The sequence below is a fragment of the Rhinolophus sinicus genome, chromosome 16 (assembly GCF_057876585.1).
Source record: "Rhinolophus sinicus isolate RSI-liver-muscle chromosome 16, RSI-T2T, whole genome shotgun sequence".
NCBI classification, from domain to species: Eukaryota; Metazoa; Chordata; class Mammalia; order Chiroptera; family Rhinolophidae; genus Rhinolophus; species Rhinolophus sinicus.
In genome coordinates this window covers 105,270,855-105,294,253 of record NC_142516.1, presented here as the reverse complement: position 1 = coordinate 105,294,253, position 23,399 = coordinate 105,270,855, and the positions used below count along the sequence as shown (strand labels likewise).

At 40.2% G+C, this 23,399-nt stretch overlaps 1 protein-coding gene and 1 pseudogene across 6 annotated transcripts in view; one reads left to right on the top strand and one right to left on the bottom strand.

Annotated features, from left to right (window-relative positions):
* Nucleotides 1-9,042: 9,042 nt before the first annotated feature.
* On the bottom strand, nt 9,043-10,141 carry LOC109456027 (glycogenin-1-like; annotated as a pseudogene).
* Nucleotides 10,142-18,580: 8,439 nt separating this feature from the next.
* RCBTB1 (RCC1 and BTB domain containing protein 1) overlaps nt 18,581-23,399 on the top strand; it is a 49,519-nt gene continuing 44,700 nt past the window's right edge. For 4 of the 6 annotated variants that reach the window (XR_012495580.2, XM_074329933.2, XM_019748027.3 and 1 more), the window contains exon 1: nt 18,581-18,718. The gene's annotated coding sequence lies outside the window, so the exon portion shown is untranslated. Of the gene's footprint in view, nt 18,719-19,193; nt 19,326-23,399 lie in introns of those variants that run through there. The other 2 variants (XM_074329931.2, XM_019748028.3) reach the window with 1 other exon arrangement.

Here is a 23,399-nt window from a genome sequence, read left to right as displayed (position 1 = left end):
ATCATCATCTTTCAACCCTTCCATTATATTTTTCATTTCATCTATTATATATATTTTTATTTCCAAGGGCTCTTTTTCATTCTCTGAATTTTTAAAAATAGCATGTTTATTTTACAGCATCCTCTGAGGTTCCATGGAACCAGGTGCAATGACAATAGGACATCCTGAATCAGAACACATATGTGGTCACAATCAGATGGTTCATATTCTTATTTTAGGAGTCAGTGAATTCTATCTCTTTCAAGGTAGCATGCAGTCTGTTTCCTAGCATGGAGCCTACCAGCTTGCTTTTATCTGGATCCTATTTGCCACTTTGGAACAGAATGCTATTTTGTCATTGTGTGCAGTGATTACATTGGGGGCAGATAAACAAGCACAGAAAACTCACCAACAAAGACCATATGATGGACTATAAAACAAGTCTCAATAATTATAAAAGAATTGAAATCACACAGAGTATATCTTCTGTGTAACCATAGTGGAATTAAGGAAGCAATAAATAATGGAAAGATATCTGAAAAAAAAAAAAAAAACCACCCAAATTTTTGGAAATTAAATAAAATACTTCTAAATAGCCCATAGATCAAAGATAAAATCACAAGGGAAATTAGAAAATATTTTGAGCTGAATGATAATGAAAATACAACGTATCAAAATGTGTGGGTTATAGCAAAAGCACTGGGATATCTATATTTAAATGCTTACATTAGAAAAGAAGAAAGATGTAAAATCAATGATCTAAGTGCCAATCTTAAAACAAGAGAAGGAAAGCAAACTAAATACAAAATAAGTAGAAGAAATAAAATAATCGACATTAGAATGGAAATCAATTAAATGAAAAAAATAGAGAAAATAAAAAAAGTCAAAAGTTGATTCTTTGAAAAGGTTAATAAAATCGATAAACTGATAAGACTGATTAAGAAAAAAGAGATAACCATGACAAATTTTAAAAAAGGCCATCACTATAGATTTTACAGACATTAAAAAAGTGACAAGAAGGATATTATAGACAACTTAATGCCAATAAAATCAACAACTTAGATGAATTAAATAATAAATGCTGATTATTGAGTAAGCTATCATTTTTTTCCTGGCTAACTTGGAGTATCACTTTTACTGTACACTAACTCATATATTTACCTATAGGTGGGGGTTTGGATGTTTCTGCTTTTTATATTACATTCTATTATTCTATTTGCTCCAAGAGCGAGTATTCCAGTGAACAAGTGGGAAGTGAAAAGCTGCATCACCTTTTCTAATCCAGCTTCAGAAGTCACATGGGGCCATTTCTGCATTTTATTGGTTACAAGCAAATTATAAACCCACCCAGACTCAAAGGAAGATACATAGACTCCATCTCTCACTGGGAGGAGTACCAAAGAATTTGTGGCTATTTAAAAAAAAAATCCATCTGTCTTTAGTGGTAAATCTTCTAATGTTTTCATTAAGTATAATATTTTCTGTAGGTTTTGCACAAATATGCGTTATAAATTTGAGGACCCCTCAGATTAGATTATGGATAAATAGAAATATCAGTTGTCATTTGTTTTTCTCATAGACAAATTAGTATAACTCATGGACAATAAATTTTAAGGGTAAATTCATATTTGTGAAATCTGGCAACACAGATGAAAGTTACTACACAATACCAAATAATATTTAGATTCTAAACTTTGGATAGTAAACCTCTGGCATATTTTACAACATAAATAAGAGAGTGTTCTTATGAACTGTAATTTGGCTGATAGTATTTGGTTATACCCACCACATAGTACAGATTCACAGAGAAAAGAATGTGGTTTTTTTCAAATGTAGGACATTTCTTATAGAAGCAATATATTTATTTTTCACACAAAAAAAGTGTGAATAGACTTTTTCTTTTTCTTTTCAATAGGGAATCAAGACAATTGTCAGCTAAATAACACATTTAATTTCACTAAAGCTTCAAATCGCACTATCAAATACTGCTGAGTGAGATTTGACTAGACCATATGCTGGACTTGTTAAGCAAAACTCAGTGACCTTCATTCCTAAGCCCACATTTATCACTTCAGTGATAAGGAAAGGCTGATCTGGAGTCTGTAGGCCAAAAAGAAGAATGGATGAGAACCAGAATGTATGCCCCGAGTAATAGAGCTGAGCTGATTTAGGCCATCTAAGGAGAACTTCCTAGGACAGAGAGTGATGCAGACTTTTCTGGGCCAATCTTACCTGGCTGCACAGGTAGTGATAAGAAGGGGGATCAATGGCTACTTTAGAGGGGAGGCAGAGTATTCCCTCAAAGGATGGGTGTTTCCACAACATAGGATTCTTTGTATACATTTGGTGCCTAGGAAACGTAGCCCAAGTAATGATCTGGACCTTGGTACATACCCATGCTTGGGAAAGATGTGGTGGCCGGTTAGCTCTGGGGGAGGTGGGGAGGTAGGGAAAAATATGGAGTTTAAAAAAGCTTTGAATTTCCACTGCCACCCCTTCTTTGCCTAGAGAGATACTGACACACAGTCACTGGATTAAATTGATGTCTCAATTAGGTGGGAATAACATCAATGGGTGGGCTAATCCTCATGAGCCCTTCATCAAAATAAATACATACATACATACATACATACATACATACATACATACATACATAAATAAATAAATGATAGTGTCGGGGGTTTTTCACCCTCAAGCATTTAAAAACTTTTCTTCCCTTTAATAGCTTTCCCCAGTGACTTCAGGGGAATTATACATGAAATGGGTGTTCCAGAGTTTGCAGCAGTAGAAAAAGAAAGAAGCAGTAATAGGGCCAAAGAAAAGGAGGGACATTTAAAACCTGCATCAGGCTATGAGTACTGATACCCTGTCTCCAATCATTTGTAATGAGCGATAGAAGCTGCAACAATACCAGATTTCCTTTTAGCCACCTGCCAAATCTGTTGTCTTTTAAATAAATGTAGACGACACTCTTGTTTTGATAAATGCAGGGAGGGGACTGAGAAATGTCTGCCTGGCATGTTATAACATGTTAAGCTTATATACTGTTAAAACTCTAGGAAACAGTGAATCCTGTATGGTTTCTGACTCTTCTTCATATGGGTGTTTTATCCATATTTGAACAGTCCTTTATATAGCTATTGTATGATTGGGAATTCTGCCTTCTAATCCGCTGAAGTAATCCTTTTGGGACTGTGCCTGGGCCACATTTTAAAAGGTGGTCACCCAGTTGCAGGTTCGGAAATATTTCAATAATTTTAGAATTGGATGGAGAAATATATCTTGAAATAAAAATGTACTGGGAAGCATTTGAGATGTTGCTTCCTGGCACATGTCGTCAGTTTGGCTCAAACAAACTCTTACAAAACTTCTCTACAGGTTTGGATATTTTTACATCAACAATTACTTGGTGTAGTCAGCAGGATTCCGAAGAAGTTGACCCAGGACCACCCTGTAAACCCTGACCCTGGTGCCAGGTACCAGCAAGGGCCCATTGTGCCCCACCAGCTCCCTGCTTCACATCGCATGAACTTGGGTGAGTCTCGGAATTGCGGGCCTCCTTGCTTTAAGTAGCAGGTAAGTGACTTTATTTGAGCTGTTCTTAGAAAATCCTGGAGGTGGGTAGGGTTGCATTAACCCAGGAAAAGGAAAAAAATGGGTTGCTGCTTTTAATTTCGGCTTGTTAATTGGATTGCTTACTGAGAGTCTGAACAAAATCTTCGCTGGTTAAAGGAGAGAGTGAGCTGTCTTTAGCCCTGAAAGAGGAAGAACATTTACTTCCCCAGTCCAAATAGCCAGTAGGGTGACCATAGTTGTTCAGAGCCCCCAAATCCAGAGTGGCAGAGATGCGTGCAGGGAGTCATCCAGTGTGGTAATGCAGCCGGTCCTGGAGAAGCCGGTGGGAGCCCAGGGGAGAAGGCCAGCATGCGCTGGAATGGGTTCCCCCCACAGGAGAGGAGCTCAAAGAGGAGCTCTGTGCCTTGGAACGCGCTGTGTTTCAGCTGCTGGATCCAGTAAGCTCTCGCTGGCCCTTGCTTGGGTATTCTTAGATGACTAGGAATCTTTGTGGGGTTCTTGAGGTGCTTGAGGAAAAGTTCCTCTAGGGCATAAAGAAGCCCTATAGGAATATCCACTGAATTTGGCTTGTCTGGAGATGTGCATGTAAAGGCTGGTTTTCTCCAGAAGTTTTGTTCAAACTCTACAGATCTCAAAATAACATGGGAAATTGTGCCTCTGGTCCAACAAGTCTCATCACAGTCAGCCTCCCATTTATAACTAAGATGGCTGAGATGAGGAGCCTTTGATACTTCTAAATTAATTTTTGCACACACAATTAGAAAAAGCCAGGAATAAAATTAGGCAGAGTGAACGGAAAACATATTTAATAGGTTTCTTGAAGCTTCAAAAGAGGATTTAGATAAATTGGTCAACCTATAATGTCATTTGGGTGTCAACCCTATTGTTCGAGGTATTAAAAATAGCTGTCCTGGGGTGGCTGGTTAGCTCAGTTGGTTAGAGCGTGATGCTGATAACACCAAGGTTTCTGGTTCGATCCCTGCATGGGCCACTGTGAGCTGTGCCCACCTTAAAAAAAAAAAAAAAAAATTAGCTGTCCTTACTTTAAAAGGGGGATGTGGCACTTGACTTGTCAAGGACAGATATAAATTGTAAATGCCTCCAAAACAAAATTTGGATCCCACTGGTCCCTGTTTGTGCATGTCTGTGTGTGTCTATATAGTATGTTGTAAATACGAGATACTTTTCTACTTCTGGATGGTATTGCTAAAATTAATTTAAAGGCAATTGCTTGTAAGGACTGGGTATTCTAAAATTCTCGGAAATATAGAAACTAACTCATGCTTTTCAAGTTTACTTGATCTAAGATCATCCTAGTAAATAAAAGCTAGCTTAGGTTTGTTGGCTTAAGTAAAACAGATATGTTTTTATATTTTACCTAGGTTTTAAAATAAATAAGTCCATGTCAATAATTGACTTTGATGTCTATGAAATATGTTTCTAGAGGTTATGTTTTAAATCATTTGCCAGTAAAAGAGCCTGTGTTTATAGAGGCTATAAAATGTCTTCATAAATCTGCCAAGCTAAAGAATGCTAATTGCTTACTTCTTGGTTTTCATTAGAAATTGAGGTTTTAAGGATTAAAATCTCAATATGTATAGGAATAACGTTGCAGTGTTCCAGAAAGGCCCCTGGAACACCTCAAAGGATTTGTTTTTTATGTTAAATTGCATGGGAAGCATTATAAAATAAGTGATGAAAAACTTCCAGCGTATATTGTATGGATAACCACTGGTTGTAAATTAAACCAATAGTCAGGGCTGTGGGAAACCCAAGAAGGCTGCTGGGTTCTTCCCTGCTCCCTAGCTCCCTATTTTTTGGTTTTTGCACTCTTTCATGCATCACAGTGCATTTAAGCTGGACTTATGAATGACATTACTGAAAGGAGACATTTTACACTGTTGCCAAGCTAAAGAAGATGTATAACTTTTAATACCCTTTTCATGGCTTATGTAAATGTTATACTAGATGCCAAATACAGAAAAATGAGACAGAAGGCAAAACTCAGATCCTGATAGTTTACAGGAAAGAAGTGATCCAGAGTATTTTTTTGCTCTCAGTGACGGTCATAGGACCTGACTGCATTCCATTTACTTGTCCTTCCCTTTTTGGGAAAATTTGGACTCAACTCGGATCCCTGGTTACAGTATTGCCCCATCCCCAATGGTGAAGAAGACAACCTCCGTACTGAGATTTCTAGGAAAGAGCCTCCCTAGCTCTGGGAGACCACTATCTGACCGAAAGGTTGGTTATCAATGCATTCTTCAGATTGATTTATGACCACAAGGGGGAACTCTGGACAAAATTAAGTGGTTCTATGAAAAGTAACCTCACAGGGTGATCTGATCATAAATTCCTAACTGGGCAGGTCATGGTGGGTAGTCATGCCCCAGGCAGATAACTTCTTTACTAAAAGGCTTATCTCGGTCTTAAGAAAGCCCTGTCCATTGTTTCCGTGCACCTAGGTTAGCATACCTTTGAAATAAGACTTAACCATCCTCAAGAAAGCACATAATCTTAACTATCCTGTAATCCAATGCCCACCTTGCTTTTTTTCCCACCTCCACGTAATCTTACATTGCCTCCTGAATTCAAATGCATAAAGAAGCTGCAAAACTTATTCTGGGGAGCATATGGGATCTTGTTCCCCAGCATATGTTGTCAGTTCGGCTCAAATAAAACTCGTGTAAAAAATTTTTTAAGAGAAATTAAAAAACTACTTAAGCCTATAGAATTTACCATAGCTGGGTGATTTCTTATCAGGCATTACCAAATCTAGGTTGGTTAGTAAATAAACTAGAAGCAAACGAAATAAATGGAAATAAAACATCAGTTTTGGCCCACGCCACACGGTGGCAGCCTTACTCTGTGTTGTGCTTCTTTTTCAAGACCAAAAAAAGAAGGGGGCGGGCCTGGGGGGGTGGGGTGGGAACAAACTTCTTTAAGAAACAAATTGTAACGCTTGGATTTGACTATATTAAACCACATCTTTTAGGGAATTAACTTTTTAAAAAGATGACATAAATTATTAGTTTTTCAAGATTATATTTTCTTATGCAAAGGTTCTTTACATTGTATAGTACCTGAGCAGCAAGGATTTGACATTCAGTAGGACATTCTACCTCTAGATCTCAATGTCTTCAACACTAAAACGATGAGTTTGAATTAGGTACAGTTCTAAATCATCACACCTCTCTTAAAAGAAAGCCTAAATATTCTTATTCAGTAGTAAGAATTTCAGTCATGGTGCAGTTAACTTGATAAGGAATATGGTCTTTGAGTTAGATTGCCTAGGTTTGAATTTGAGTTCTGCCAGTTATTAACTGAGGTATTAGATAAGGGTCTTTGCCCATCAAAATCTCAGTTTTCTCATCTGCAAAGTGTTATAAATTATAGTACATATCTTATGGGGTTGTTAGGATTAAATGGGAAAAAGAATACATGTGGTAGACTGTCAAACTGCTCACAAAACCATTTCTTTTTCTTCGTGGGCAAAAAGCTAAACCAATTTTCTATCTTCACTTGCAATTAGTTGTGGCCATATGACTGAATTCTGGCCAATGGAAAGTGAGAGGAAGAGATACATGCTACTTTCTAGGCTCAGCTCACTCACAATAATCACCTATTGTGATCCTCCTTGTTCTTCCCCTTTTTTCAGGTTTCCCCTGAAAGCCATTTGTTAAAGATGGTGGAACCATGATCCCCCAATCATGGCTTGGAAGAAAGCTTTATGCCTATTAGGAACACTCATTGTAGACTTTGTATGAGTGAGAAATAAACTCTTTGGTTAAGTGACTGAGATTCTGGAGTTTATCTAGTATGGCAGCTAGTATGAACTAAAATAGCATGTAAAGCACTTAGCACAATACCTGATACAATACCTGCTTAATAAATATTAGATGTTGTTAATATCGTGACTCTTAATAATACAAACCAAGAACTTAAAACTCAACTTAAAACACAAGCAATATTCTGCAGTATACAAGATATGGCCTTTTTTATTTTATTTTTTTTTAACATTACCTATGTTGCCTTTTTTTTTTTTTTAACTAGTTTCAGGTGCACAAGAGAAAGTAATACTTAGACATTTATCTTTTATATCCCTCACATTGTGTGAATCCCCCCCTCCCCGGACTTTTTTATTTTAAAGCTAGAGAAAGTCTAGGAAATAAGGTTGTGTGTAGAAGTAGTAAAAATCTGAGCAATTCATGTATGTAACTTATAGAAAGTCAATATTTTGTATTTATATTTGCTACATTTTCTTGGGGAAAAAATTAACAGAATATAAAAGAAGGAAAATCAAGTAAAAATTCAAGTTGGTGCCATCTTTAAAATAATACTTAAAATGATTTCTTCCTTGTGAGAACTTCAGTCTGTGTCATGATTCATCAAATGATTTCTCTCAGTATTTCACACAATGCTTATCCTTCTTTCTTAAAAATGTCTTCTCTCTTGGCTCCAATACCCTAGATATTTTAGTGCTTTTGCTCATGCCTATTCCCAGTTTTCTCTAATGAAATTCTACTTCTCTTAAAGTCCAGATCAAATTTCATGTATTCAGTCAAAGCCTTCCAAAACATCCTGGTTGGAAGGGATCCCATTTGCACTGAACTGTAACATTTATACAATCCCAGGCCCTTACTATTTGCTGTCTTCTGTCCCAGGGTTTATTCTCAGGTGGATTTATGTAGCTTGCTTCTTCCTAATCACATTGCAAACTACATGATGATAGGGATTGTAATTTTTTATTTTGTATTGCCCACAGAAAATAGAGTTTTGGGCAAATAGTTACTGATAACTGATTCGTTGTTTTGAAAGCCCCAAGTGTCTGAGATTTTCCCTAACATTATTTTTATGGCAATAAGTCTTTAATTTTCATGCAAAGTGCCATTGCAGGTAACCAGAGAGCATACTGCTGATTTCAGATATACAGAACCGAACAAAAGCATTTTAGCATGTTGCCTCACTGTACATAGAAAACTGGTGAACATTTTCAGACACTCAGGCCAGGAAATAAAATGGGTTAACGTCATTTGTTGATATGCTTATGAATCACTCAGCAGTGGTGTTACAGCCTGTCTTTACCCAAAAGCAGAATGACAACCACTCTGGCAGCCCCTGAGCAGTCCTAAAATGTAGGGCTAATGAAGGGCACAACAAGCAAGCAAGAGACAGATAACCATGTCCCATTCTGAAGGGAGGCTGACCTGGCACCTGGCTCAGCACATCTGAAGAGTTGATACAGCCATCCTGACAGTTTAAGATTGCGTTTCCTTTTCCACATAAATTGGCAACCAGCATGATTGAGACTATCTGAAACATTAGCTGAATAAGCCTAGGGTTAAAAATCAGGACACGGCCCCTATGATAGAATTGCTACTTTACAGCTTCTGCCCAGTTCTCACCTGTCATTCTACAAAAGCGCCTCATCTGATAAATTTCAGTGGAAGCCTCCAGCAACTGTAACAGACCTTTCTTAACCCAGCTCTAAAAACTAAGTATTAGAAATAAGTGCCTGTGAAGTGGATGCGTCCACGGGAAAATGGCAGTGTTTCTGTTGGTGGTGAGTGTCAAGTTCCTGCTTGATGTTGTCAAAGGAATCTGCTCCCATGTAAGAAACCTGGCCCTGTTCCCACCGCGCCTTCCGTTCTTCTGAGGACGCAAAAGGCTGTGCTGCAGCTGGAACCTCCCCAAAGGACAGATGTGATGTGGCTCCTGAAACATCTTCCTTTCTACAGAAACCACAAGAGAAAGCCAGTGTATAGACCAAATCTGCAAGCACGTTTAGGTATGTGCAGGTGTCTTTGACAAGGCCAAATTGTTGAAGCAGAGATAAAACATGGGTGGTGAAAATGTCCCATCACAGGTTGAGAAAATGTGGATGAGTCATGGTGGGCTCATGGGACTCACTTCTGACACTTTTTGTTTTAGGATCATAAGTATAATTCCACCGTTTGATTCATTGCAGGAAATGCACAACTCTGGCTTTTGCACCAAATGCTTTAAATGCTGGGAGGTAGGAGTATGTAGAAATGGTGCTTAGGTTATAATAAATGGGGGTGTTTTCTGATAGCTGTTGTTGCTTAGCTGCTATAACACATGTTCAGTAAACCCTGGTCTCCACCATCGAAACTACCTTGCTCAGAAGCAACGTGCAACAGCTGATCTTATGTTTCAACTGAAGGCTGATAAACAAAGACTCCAGAATTGAAGCAGTCCCATCACCCTGGGTCTGGTGCCAGTGACAATTCTTTCTCAGAAAGGTCATCAATATTTGCTACGACCAGAGTATCTGCACCCACGAATACACACTTTGAATACTGTGTAAGTGACCAGCGGTGAAGTTTACTTAACATGACACCCAACTGAGGCCTCTTCATTAAGGTTAGAAGAGTAGACTCCCCGCTGTCCAAGGCGTCTACCATGACTTCAGCAGAGATTGTCTCATGGAGTCTGAAACCTGCGGGGTGGTGAGCACAGCCAGCCTCCTGCTGCTCCCGTGCTGTGTCGGAGAGGAGCCCAGGAGCAGGACTCCTTTGGCGCAGGCATCGTTTGTGGTAAGTGTCACACAGGCGTGACCTGCCATAGAGCGGCCGCAGCCGCAGGATGGTGGCTGGGAGAAGCCGGGCGCGGGAGGGAGCTCGGCCAGCGAGGAGGCACAGCCGGCCCTAACCTGTTAATATCTATGTCTCTTGGAGTTTTTACAAGAATGAAGAACAACAGCTCTCAAAGTTTTCTTCATAGATGAATAATAATTTATAGTTGGGGGACAGTAGTGGCCGAGGTGGTATTTTATGGTCAGTGGTTTGGTACAAAGAATAAATTACTGATTGATTTCCCATATTGAAAATAGGACAATTTTATATGTAGGACCAGTTAAACTTACTTTGCTTTTTACTTTGTTTTTGGTCCTATATTCCAACTATTCACTTTCTTTCTTTCTTTCTCTTTTTTTTTGCATATTTGCTTAAGATGTTTTCCTTAAAAATATTAAAAGTTATAGCTGAAAAATTTTAACATTGTAGATTCAACATATTAAGGACCTTATGTTTTAACCATGAATCTTGCCTTTCATCTTCAATTTGATTGTTATGCAATATTCTACTTTCAACCTGTGTTTATACTCTAAAAATTAGTAATTTCTTACTAGTCAATTGCTTACTTAGATTTACTAGCACGCATATTAACTTCTTTGCTCATCATTGATTCTTGTATTCTAATTTTTCCTGCTGGTTTTATACTTCTATCTGCAAGGGTCTGTGAGAAGGAAATTCTCTCAGTTTGGGTTTAAAAAATGTATTTTATTTTCACCTTTGAGTGCTAAACTGGATAGAGAATTCTAAATTAACAGATACTTCCTCCTATCATTTTGAAGGTATTATTCCATTGTCCTCTGATATCTACTGTTTACCATAAGAAGCCAGTATAGTCTACGTACTATTTCTGTGTAGATAATGTGACTTTCAGGACCATCCTTAACATTTATAACACCTACGGGAAACTTACAAATGGAAGCCCATATACTACATATCTAAAAATTTATTAAGTTAAAAATCAAGCCAACAACTACTTAAATAATAATGTTTTATCTTCCTATCTTGACAAATAAGCTTAAATATAACTTTTAAATGACCTGGATGGCCAAACCTCAAATTTAGGATTCTTGGAATCCTTGGGGTTCCATATTGGCAGGGTCAGGAAGTTGGCAGGGTCAGGAGAGATTACCTTCCAGACCCCGGCCCCACAGCTCACCCCCCTTTTGTCCAATCCGGGCTTCATCTCACAGTGGAAGGGGCTTCCCATACATGCTGTGGACACTCCACTTCCAAGCCCCACAGATAGCCACTCCCTGGCCATCCCATGGCTCTGAGGTATGCTGCCTGTCCTTGGGGACATGGACATACGGAAGAGGCCAACTCAAGTCCTGGAAGTGGGCTGGGAATTCCAGTGTCTTGGGCACTTGGAACGTGGTTTGCAGGGAGAGAGTAAACTTTGGATGGTCATGCTTCTTGATGTTGCAATCCCTTAAGTACGTTCTCCACATTGTATCTGAGAGAATTTTTTAAAAATGCAAATCACAGCATTTTACGCTTTTGCTTAAAAACCCATAAAAGTGTCCCATTTGAAATAAAATTGTTAAAAGGCTGCAAAGTTCTGGGTGGTACTTCAACATGCTAAGCTCTGCAGGAAGAGCTTTAACCAATATGTTTCTCTTTCGGAAACATACTGTCCTACCCGCTCTTCACATGACTTCTATCTACTAAAAATTCTTGACTTAAATGTCACCTCCCCTCCAAGCACACCTTCTTGGTTATTTGCTATCACTGCATCTTGTTCATTTCCTTCAGAGTACAAATCACAAGTGTATTTTACTTATTTCATGTCTCCTCCTCCAAATTGTCATCTACAATAAAGAGACTGTCACAGATAAGAGTTCCTGGGAAGCAGATTCTGAGATGTACATTAGCACGTAGAAACTTTATTAGGGAGTACTCTAATCAACACCTGTTGAACAAAAGAAAGAAGGATTGGGCATCGACAGCTGCCCAGAAGGGGGCCTGACTTTGAACGAAGCAGCTTTCTTTAGCTGAAGCAATTCCCAAGGGGGCTGACAGCATGGTCTAGGCAGGGCGGTACAGCATCCAGGATGGTCCATGCCTTGTGCTACTCAGACCCACTTTCTTCTCATGAGTCCTGGGAGTAGCCTCTTCAGGACGCTGGTGGGCCTCTTTTCCTGGGGGAGACTTACAAGAGGAAGGTAAGATGAACTACGTCCCCCCTGCTGCTGCAGTTGGTCTTATATTCATCTTCTCCCTCCTCTGCGTTGCATTCTCGATTCTCCTCACTATCAATTAGCACTTCAGAAGGTTTAGGTGACTTACTTAGTGGAATGACTCACTCTCAAAACTGCACAAGACGGTACTAACAGATGTCCAAGTTGATTATCTGGGTGCCAAACATATGTCTCCCTACCTTCTTTGTGTAACAGTAGCTTTACTCTCTCTTGATTATAAGAGTCAATTAGCCCCACCGAGATCTTTTTCTTGCCTGCTGGTCCTTGGAATGAGGGATCCAAAGTGCCTGCATGATGGTGTAGCTTAGAGTGCAATGAAGACTCTTGCTGTGTTCCTGGGTAAAAATGTTCCCCCTTTGGGCATCAAGACCTTTCAGCCTGTGGTTACAGTTGTGAGGATGAAAAGCATAAATTCTCCAGTGGGTCATTGGGATTGATGGTAGATAGGGACAGTCCTGCCTCCACACCTTGGATCCCATCCCAGGTATTCTCCTATTGGGGATACAGCACTACAGTATATAATGGTGATTGAGTTAGAGCATTACTGCATCCTGGAGGGTAGTACTTTGTCCTCACAGTGTATCATCTCCAAGCTGGCACTTCAGCCAAGCTCTCAACAGGCTGTTCCATTGCTTATTAGGCCAATAGCTTCTGGGTGTGTTATGCCATGTCATGTCCAATGGATTCCATGGTCATGTGCCCACTGCTGTATCTCCTTTGCTATAAAGTGAGTTCCTTGGCTGGATGCAATGATATGTGGGATGCCACGTCAGTGGATCAAATATAAGCCCTTAGATAGTCATGGTAGCTGAAACTCTGCAGAAGGAAAGGAAAACCCACAGAATACATGTGCATTCATGTTAAAATGAATAACTGCCCCATCCAGGAGTTCTGTATGGTCACCTTTCCACCAAGTGGCTGTTTGGTGTCTTCAAGGGATGTGCGGTAATAGGTCTCAGCAATGGTTTCTGTTGCTGGCAGGCTGTTTATTTGGCCGTGGCTGTAGTTAGATTAACCTTGGTGAGGGGGAGTTACTGCTGTTGGGCCCATGTATAGCCTTCCTCCTCACTACCATGTCTTCTGTTTATGAATCCCTTGGGCCAGTACTGATGGATAAGCTGGCTGACACCCACCAACTTGCTGAGTCATTCTGCTTGAGTGTTTAATGCCTCTTCAAAGGTAGATGCTCTCAGGACCTGTGGAGGAAAGAGATGCAAGAAAGATGGGGCAGAAAGACAAAGTGGGTTGCAATACAATCACATCCAGGCCTCAGCCAGCCCTGTGGGAAGTTCTTAAGCTGGGATGACTCTTTAGAGTTGTCCTTTGTTGAGGTGAGGGAGTCAGGTCTTAACAATAGCACAACCACCAGTTGTTTGTTACAGGCTGGCCTTAGAAGGGGCATGACTTTGGGTTAAGTAACTTTCTTTAGCCAAGACAAATACTGAAGAGGGGTGTCAGTGCACAACCTTTGCAGAAGCTGGGAGGGTAAGTCCTTCAGTCTTAAAGGAGACATAGGGTGGTGTAGTATAGCACCCACAAAAGAGACCATTACTAATATATATATAACTAATATACATATTACTAATATATATATATATATATATATATATATATATATATATATATATATAGTGCCTAGCATATGGTAGGCATTCAAATGACCTTTTTGAATAAACAAATTACAAAAATGTCCTGCTTTATTAGTTTGGAGTATAAAGGTCATATCTCATTTTATCTTCCAACATTTTACTATAAAAATTTCAAAATTTAAAGAAGAGTACAAAGAACACCTCCTAGATTCAATTTTGCCATATTTGCTTTCATTCCTTATGGATATGTATGTATATAGTATTATTATTATCTTTTTTCTTTTTGCTGAACCATCTGTAGACCTTATGACACTCTGTCCTAAAATATCCCAGTATGTATTTCCTAAAAAAAAGGACATTCTTAGTATTACTATTATCACATCTAAAAAAACACAGTAATCCCTTAATATCTAATATGTAGTCCATCTTAAATTTTTATGATTCTCCACAAAATATCTTTTATAGCTTAAAAAATTTTTTTTGAAACCATGACTCCATTCAAGTTTCATGTATTACATTTGAATATAATGTTTCTTTACTCTCTTTTAGTTAAACAGTCCCTCTGTTTTTCTCCATAGACTTAACTTTTTGAAGAAACAAAGGCTAGGATGGTTCTTGTCCCTCATTCTTGTCCCTTGTTTGTCTGTTTCCTCATAGTGTCATTTCATTTGTTCCAGGTGATATCCCCTTTAATATTAGGTTGGTGCAAAAGTAATTGTGGTTTTTGCAATTATTTTTAACCTTTTAAACCACAATTACTTTTGCACCAACCTAATATTTCAAACCAATGAGGCAAGCCCCACCTGAGAATATTCTTACTACCCCCATCACCAGCCGGGGTCATTTCAAGAAGTCTTCAGGACGCTTACTAACATCCAGAGGATCAGTCCTCTTCATAGCCAATGGCAGTCAGCTGTAGCTCTTGCTCCCTGGAAGACGAGAGACCTCCTAATTCCTACAAGAAGCTGGTGGCTTACTACTGAACCATGTTGCTCTTGGTGGTGTTGCCACATCTAAATGAAGGTGGAGCCAGGACTGCTGGTGCTGAATAAAATAAATAGGGCACTGTCAGTTCACATGGGCAGTGCAGGAATTCCATATTCAAGAAGCCCTGTCACTTGTCAAAGGACAAGGAAGCAATTGTAAACAGAGTATTGGATCACTTTTATGCATGAAGGTGACTTATGTGCGAGTGATTATAGATGTTCACGAGAGGTGCTGTGCTTGGAAGGGTCTCATGCCGGGTCTAGGGAGCGGGTAGGTTTGTCTCTTTATGTGACCTGTTCAGAACAGCATCTGCCTCAGTGCAGGTGAAGGTATAAATCAGCAGATTAGTCTACTTTAGCCACGGCTAAGATACTTGTTTGTTTATTTAAAGTGTTTGTATGGTGAGTAAAGGAAAACTCATCTGGTTCTTGGGGTGAGGGGAAAAAAGGAATTACAATAAAAATTCTTTTCCAATTCTTCATTACCACTTCTCTCAATCTTTTTTCCCCTGTTTTATACCTTGTTCATTTATCCCAACTATAAGAGCAGAAATTATTCCCAGAGTAGTTTGACCGACAATGATTGAGGTTGTAAAATGTATTGTGACTGATCATGTTTACCGTGTTCTGGTTAGCTAATTGAAAATCAAAGTGGACTCTCTCCCTGTAAACAGATTCTACATTTTATTACATTTTCAAAATCCTAAAACAGTTATGTCAGCCTCAATTCTCAAAATAATTATATTGTTTTTGAGGCTATCAGAATGTATTTCCTGACTGTGTATTACAAAAACAGGTAAGTAATCTTATACAGTGATCTAAATGTTTCCTATTTAGCCATTATAAGAGTTGGTGCTTCTCTGGTTTATTTCTCTCAATCTTGACCAACCCCAAGAAAAGGGAAGGAGAAGGAAAGGTGAAGATAATTTGGGTGCTCCCAGCTGTTTCTCTCAGAAGAAATAATATTCAAGTTTTTGAGGAAGTAACTGGAATCTTTTTAAATTTTGCTTGCCCAATATCAAGAAGTTTGCAGTGACCTATGCAAAACAAGTGTCCTCCTAAAGGACCTTCAGAAGATTTTCTTAGCAAAGAAAATTGTGTAAGAGGTGCATTCAATCAGCGGTTAGATTATCCAGCTGAAGGAAATGGGGCTGGATTGGTTGACCCACAGCAACCTAAACTGACACAGAAGAGCACAGTGGAGGAAAAAGGAGCAAACAAAAGATGATGTTCTAATTTTCCATTTACTGAGAGACTAATTTTTGAAAGGAAATTCTGAAGCCCCTAGAAACGATAAGAATTGTTCTCCTATGTCCCGCTCCAACTTAAACCTTACATTAACTGTATTTCATTAGGTTCTTGGCAGACACTTTTTACCAGCATCATCATCTATTAGCATGAATATTAAGAGGAGTAGTCCCCACCCACCCTTGGAGGTAGAGCCCAGTGTTTTCCTTAAAATACTATTCGTAAATTGAGTTATTTTACCCTGTCAAAATAGTTTAGAGTACTCACAAATAATTTTTTTTGAACAAGTAATTTTGCTATTTTTAGATAATTATAGAGAGCTTTTGGAGCTTAAATAAAAGATTTTAAAAAAATCACCTAGCACTAGTCCACAGGCTAATTTTAGATGAAGAGCCTATGATTTGTCTGATGGAAAGTTACTCAATCCAATAAATAATACTAATAGGTATTTCATCCTTACATGTACATTAACATTAACCTAATTAGGTTTCATTTGTCCTAGAGGTAAGTGAAGTCACTGAGTCCAGCCATACAGTGTTATTTGCTTTTCTTAAATAAGTAACTATGACTCATGCCTCCCTACCTTTGAACCTACCTGCTCTCTTTCCTGGCAGGTCTTTTCCTCCCTTCCTAATCTACCTACTACTTCTCCTCCAACAAATATTTGATGACCCAAACCCCAACCCTTCATTTTTCTGAAACATGTTTTACAGAAGTTCTTCTGAAAAGGTTGTAGCCTGACTTGTTTCTTTGAGCAAAAACAGGCCTCTTTCAGTAAATTCACTGAACTGCCATGACCTTGGTGAAGCCACTTCATTCTGAGTGGATGTTGAGGGCACTATACTAAGCCCAGAAATCCTGTTTCAAAGAGTTTATAACCTAGGGAAGAAGGCGGTGATAAATAGTTTACCTCTTACAGGAAATGCACAGTACATTTTTGGACAATGTGAGAGTTATGTATCAGACTATGTACAGTGTCCTGGAAATCAGGGAAGACGTTACAGTTGATGGTGTTTGAGTGAACCTCAACTGCTGATGCTGTTGAATCAGGAAGAACGATGCAGGGAAGATAAAAGTTGGTAGTATTTGACCTGGCTTTTGAAAGGTGAGTGGGAGACTGATGTGTACTTTGGGTCATGTTAAAGGTAACCAGAGCCTGACAATAAAGACGTAAAAACAGACTTTATTCAGAAAGTAATGCAATAGGGGAAAAGAGACCTCAATATAGAACGGGGCTCAATTCTCCTGTTGCAACAGTTTCTGAATAAAATCTGTTTTTCACTCTTTTAACTAATGTTTGGCTCTGGTTTTCTTTAAGGAAGGTAGTGATTCAGGCCCAGGCAAAAGAATGAACAAAATGGAAAGAGGAGTAAAGCAACTGAGGGGAGAAGTAGTAATCCAAAGAAAAGTTGAGTAGTCAAGGAAGACAGAATTCTCTGCAGCCAGAGCCTAGAGTAGTGATGAGCCAGAAGATGAGGGAAAGCAGGCTTCTTTTAGTAGATTAGCGGATATGTGTGTCTGGTGATACTTAGAAAGTGAAGTGTTTTTCTATTTATCATGGGAGTTCAAATGGAAAAAATAGGTTTGAACAAGTTTTCTTGGCAAGTTGTGCCAAGAAGTTTGGACTTTATTCTGTGGAGCCAACTGGGACTTTGCAGAAGGCTGCGCAGTTTATAAGGGGGTTTGGTCTCAGTAGACAATAGGCTGGAATGGCATGAAGCATCCATCCCCTGTCCAGGCTTTAGTTTACTCATTTATAAGAAAAGGTTTGGGTCATTTGCCATCTTAGGTCTCTCCCAGCCTTTACAGACAGCTTCCCAGGTAGCTCCGACTTCCTTCCGTTACCTGGGCCCTGTGCTTCCCACCCTCCTTATCTTGGTGCTCTTGCCACCTCCCTATCCTCCAGTCTTACTCGGGTGCTTTCCCACCCACCAGTGGGTAGGTACGCAAGCGGGGCATGTCTGTGGAGTAAAATGAGTCTCTCCTCCTCCGAGGCCCCTACTCCCAGGCAGTACCACGTGGGTAGAGCGCTATGGGGCGGGGAGAGGAGTTCCTATGGCTTTTTCGTCCTAGGTCCCTTGGGATGACTGGCCGACCCTCTCTACTGCCAAGACACCCGGGAGGACATCAGGAGTGAGTGCCTCGCGCGTCCCTGGTTCCCTGGGAGACAAAAGACTGTGAGCCTCGGCAGGCACTAGGCTCCACAGCGACTCTCCGCAGAGCCTGGGGGCTGGACTCCGAGCGCCAACCTGCTTCTCCAGGAGCCACAGGCTGCAGCAGCCTCAGGGGCAAAGGGCAAGGGGAGCCAGGGAGGCGGCTTCGCCTGGCAGGCGGCCCGGAGCGCGCGGCGTCGCCGTCACGTGAGGCGGCCGGGCCACGTGACCCGAGGGCCCGCCCCAGGCGCCCCGCCTCCCGCGCCTCCCCTCCGCGGGCCGTCTGCGCCCTCGCTGGCTGGTGCGTCTCCGCCCGCCGAGCTTCCGACATCCCCGCGGCGCTCCCGGCGGCTGGGCCCGGCGGACGGGGAGCGGCAGCGGCCGGCCTCCCAGGTAGCCGGTGGGGCGCGGGCCCGAGCTCGCGGAGCCGCTTCCGCCCCTGCCCTTCCCTGCTCCCCTTCCCCGCGGCCGGGCCGGCGTGCCCCGTTACTCCCGCTCCCTCCCTCCTTCCCTTCCTCCCTGTCTCCTTCCCTCCGGCTGCGGGGTCTGGGCCGCCGGGCCGGCACCGTTAGCACCTCAGCTAGCGTTTCTCTCTCCCAGGAGGAGGTAAAAGGTGGAGAGAGGCTAGGGAAAGTTTTCCTTGCTCCGTTTTCGAGCTGCAGGGACGCGGTTTTGCTCCTAGCTGAAGTCTGTCGCTGCTCTCGGTGTTGTTTTGCTGAGAGACACCCCCGTCCCCCCATTCTCACTTGGCCCTGCCCAAGATCTTAGCATCTCCTCTTTCGCCTCTGGAGGGGAGGCTAATGGTGCTATAAACCGTATTCTTCACTGTTTCTCTTTCCCCCACAACACGGACTCCACAAAGGACTATTCACTTAGTAGGGACCTTTATCCAGGCGTGTGGTGAACTGAGTGAAATGACATTTCTCTTGTCCTGCCTCGGATAAACCACTTGCTCTATATAATTTAAGAGAACAATCGAGGCACGCTGTGTTCTGCTTTCGTAAGTGGCTTTTTGTTTGTATTTACTTGCATGCGAGACACTGAAGTCATTTGCAGATCTCTTTGCAGCTGGGAATTACAGTTTCATAAAGCAGTTATTATAATAATGCTTTTTAAAAAACCCAGATCATTGCTTTGGCCTATTCTTTGAGGGGGGCAGGGGATTATAGCCTTTGAGGCCAAAAACTGAGTTTCTGAAACTGGTGTGCATTGTGGGATCATAACATCAAAACGTCAAGGTATATGATGCCGAAAGGAATGGAAAAATGATTTAACCCTGATGGTAGTTTATAGTGTGCTTTAAACTTTAGAAAGTCCATTTGAAGTGAACTCTGGGTGAATTTCACGTCTTTGAACTGCTTTCAGGGTTTAGTATGTAACTATATTTAGATGCTATTAATATAGCAATTAATATGTGGAATGGATATCTTTTAATCCATTGTGTGGGTACCAGTCTTTTTATTAATACTTCTAGACAGTCTACCCTAGTCTGTTGCTCTTGAAGAGGAAGGATATTAGTCATGAAAAAGATTTTTTCCACAGTGATTTTTGTATGTGATTCAAATGATCAAGTTATGGGAGCATCAGAAAACAGCCATAAAAACCAAAGCTATCGTTTTCAGCGTTAAAAAACTTTAACATTTTTAAAATTAAAGAGTGCCTGTAAGTTTCAGCAAGACCTTTGCTCCATCTTAATGATCAGCAACTCAAGGTGGAAAGTCTGAGACATTATCCTCCTTTATTGTAAAGTCAGAGGAGCAATGATTAAACTGAAGGGAAGTCAGAGACTTTATTATTATACTGTTCCTTCTGTGTGTACTACATTAAATAATAAGTCATGCGTGGGAAGCAAGCTTTGGACCCTCAAGGAGTCTAGAGTGTAGGCAGGGCATTAGGACACATTTAAAAAAATATTCTGTGGTTTGAAAAAATCTAAATATATTTCATATTGTGTACATGTTGAGGAATGCACAGGAGGTATATGTTGAATGTTGTCTGCATTTAGCCAGAAGAGACTCCCTAGAGGAGGTCAGTTAATCAAATAATGATCTAAATCAATTATGTGTTTGACCCACAATATGAACTTAATTTTTAAAAATTTCCAAGTACATTAAGTCCACAGTATAGATTTATTTTTTTCATTTTGCAAGGAAAGAATGAAAGAAAATAGAAAATATGAAGCATAAGGAAGAATGTACGTTACCTGTGATTATACCATCTAAAAATAACAGTTAATATTTTGGGGTGTAAGTCCTTTTTACTATATGTTTACTGGGTTGCTGTATTTAGATAGTGGGATTTCAGATTGTAAGAGATACTGTAATATCCAAATCTAGCTTATTCCTGAGTCTAGGAGAACCCATAACAAAAATTTGAGTATTGAAGAACTTAGCCAAATCTATTTGATTATTGAGTTTATAGTTTGGGTAGCAAGAGTTCAAATAGTTGGGGATACCTCTGTAGTTTTTCAAACAGTGTTAGGTACACTTTAAAAAAAATGAGATCATATTCATACATTGATAATAAAATGTAAAGTGTGAAATGACTTATCAGGAAGTGAGGAGTCCCATCCGGGGAAGACTAAGACCATTCCTGAAGGATGGTGTCTCTGTCCTACAACTCCAGATGGAAAGCTGCAATTCCTTGTTTTTTTTAAGATTAGCATTCCACGGGGACAAAATTTTTGCCAAGACACTCTTTTCAATGCTTAAGGGAAAGTTCTAGTTTTGAAAATAGACAAAACCTATCTTCTCTTTAGTGCTTCAGTGCTGAACTCAAGTGGTAGCAGAAACTTCCAGTAATATTGTTTATAGCTATGGTAGAGGGTTTCCCAAGGTGACTGCCAGCATTTCTTCCCAGCCCTGGACTTGACTGCCACCTCTCCCATTAAGAGATGGAGTCTATTTGTACTCCATTTGAATCTAGGCTGGCCTTGTGACTTGCTTTGACCAATAAATTGTGACATAAGTGATGTGCCAGTTCTGGGCATAGTTTTTAAGAGGCATGGCAGCTTTAGCTTTCACTCTCTTGGAAGCCAACCAGCATGTAGAGAGGCTTGGATTAAACTAGGTGGAGAATGAGACCGCCTGGCATGGCCTAGATATGTGAGCGAGGCCTGTTTCAGCCTTGGTTAAGCTCCCCCAGTACCTGTGATCTCTTGAGTAACCCCAGCTGAGTCCAGTCAAAACACAATTGAGAGAAATAAATTGATACCGTGTTTCCCCGAAAATAAGACCTAACCGGAAAATACGCACTAGTATGATTTTTCAGGATGCTCGTAATATAAAATAAGCCCTAATGCATCTTTTGGAGCAAAAATACATATAAGACCCGGTCTTATTTTTGGGGAAATATGGTAGGGCTTATTTTATATTACGAGTGTCCTGAAAAATCATGCTAGGGCTTATTTTGTGGTTATGTATTATTTTCGGGGAAACATGGTATTATTTTAAGCCACTGAGTTTTGGGATGTTATGTTACTCGGCAAAAGATAACTGAAACTAACTAGCCATAAAAACCCTTGGTGTAAATCTGGCTCACGTGTAAGTCAGTCCCAAGATGTGATTCCCTGAGCACAAAACTGGTATGCAGTAGCATGTTTTAATGATTAAGTATTATTACATAGGGATGCACTTAATTGAATTAATTAAACCAGACTGGCTATCTCTCATTTTCTGTAAGGTTACTGATTAAGTCAAAAATCATTTTCTTCTATGTAATTGGTTATTTGTATATATGATTGTTATTATCAGTCTTAAGCTAACACTTTGTGATGTGGTCATCTGACGTGTTTTAAAGGAATTACCCATTATTGAAATGACAGCTGTGTAGTGTTTATTGCAGTTTGTCATTTAATTTAGCACCTGATGATTGTAGCTTACGTAATTACTTGTTAAGTAATTACAGTACAGTAATTAACAGTAATGTAAGATCTGCTGTAGTGAACACATGTGCTTTGTTCTCAAAGGTCAAGGAGATTGAATCTTATGCAAACTGTCATTTCTGATGTGCATGTTGCAGGATTTTAAACACACAAACGATGGATTTTTTAGGAGCACTTCTGTCATTACCTTTAAATGAGGAAATCCTCTGAGCAGCTTCCGATTCCAATTCTGGTTAAATCAGTTTTTTTGTTGTTGTTTTAAAACTCTTTCCTGGAGAAGAAAATCTCACACGAGGTCAGGTGGGTAGGGTACCTTAATAGACTTACGGTTTCGCAACTTCCACTGGGCTGTCTCAGCATCTCTTTAGGTTTCCCTGATCAGTGCTCTTTCTCATCCTCTCTGGTGGCTGCTTCAGACGTCTCCACCTTTTTGTTGTTGTTCCTCCACTCCATTTTCTATTGCTGCCTCCGCTCTTACTCTTAGGAAGAGCTTCTCAGGAAGCTTTCTGTCTTTCTTCACGCGCAGACATAGGTGACCTCCGAAGAGAATATGCCCAAATGCAAATCAAACCACTGTGAGATACGAATTTACACCCCCTAGGATGCCTATAGTAAAAAAGACAGATAATAGTAAGTGCTGGTGAAGATACGGAGAAATTGGAACCCTCTAAATTGTTGATAGAAACAAAAAATGCAGACTTACTTAGCAGACTGGAGAGAGAGAGAGAGAGAGAGAGAGAGAGAGAGAGAGAGAGAGAGAGAATGCCTCCCCAGGCATTAAACTCCCTTTCATCCATATCTATCTGTTCCTTCTCTTGTGTTTTCATGGAAGACCCCCTCTCCCCCCAGCTTATCTACACCTCTGCTTCACGTCCCATTCCTTGTTACTTTCTCATAAATCTCATTTAATTCGGTTCTCTCCTCTTTCTCTCTACTGGCTCCTTCCCATTAAAATTTAAACATTTTCACATGTCTAACATGTTTAAAATAAAAAGAGCACCCAAAATACATCTTTCTGCTCCAGCCCAATTTACAATTACTACCCTCTTTCACTTTTTCCCTCCACAGTCAAACTTCTTGAATAAGTTGTTGATCCTCGTTTCCTCTTCTGCACGTTTCCACTCTCCTCAGCCTTCTGCAGCCTGGCCTTATCCACCCACAACCTCCCTGAAACGCTTCTGTTAAGGTTGC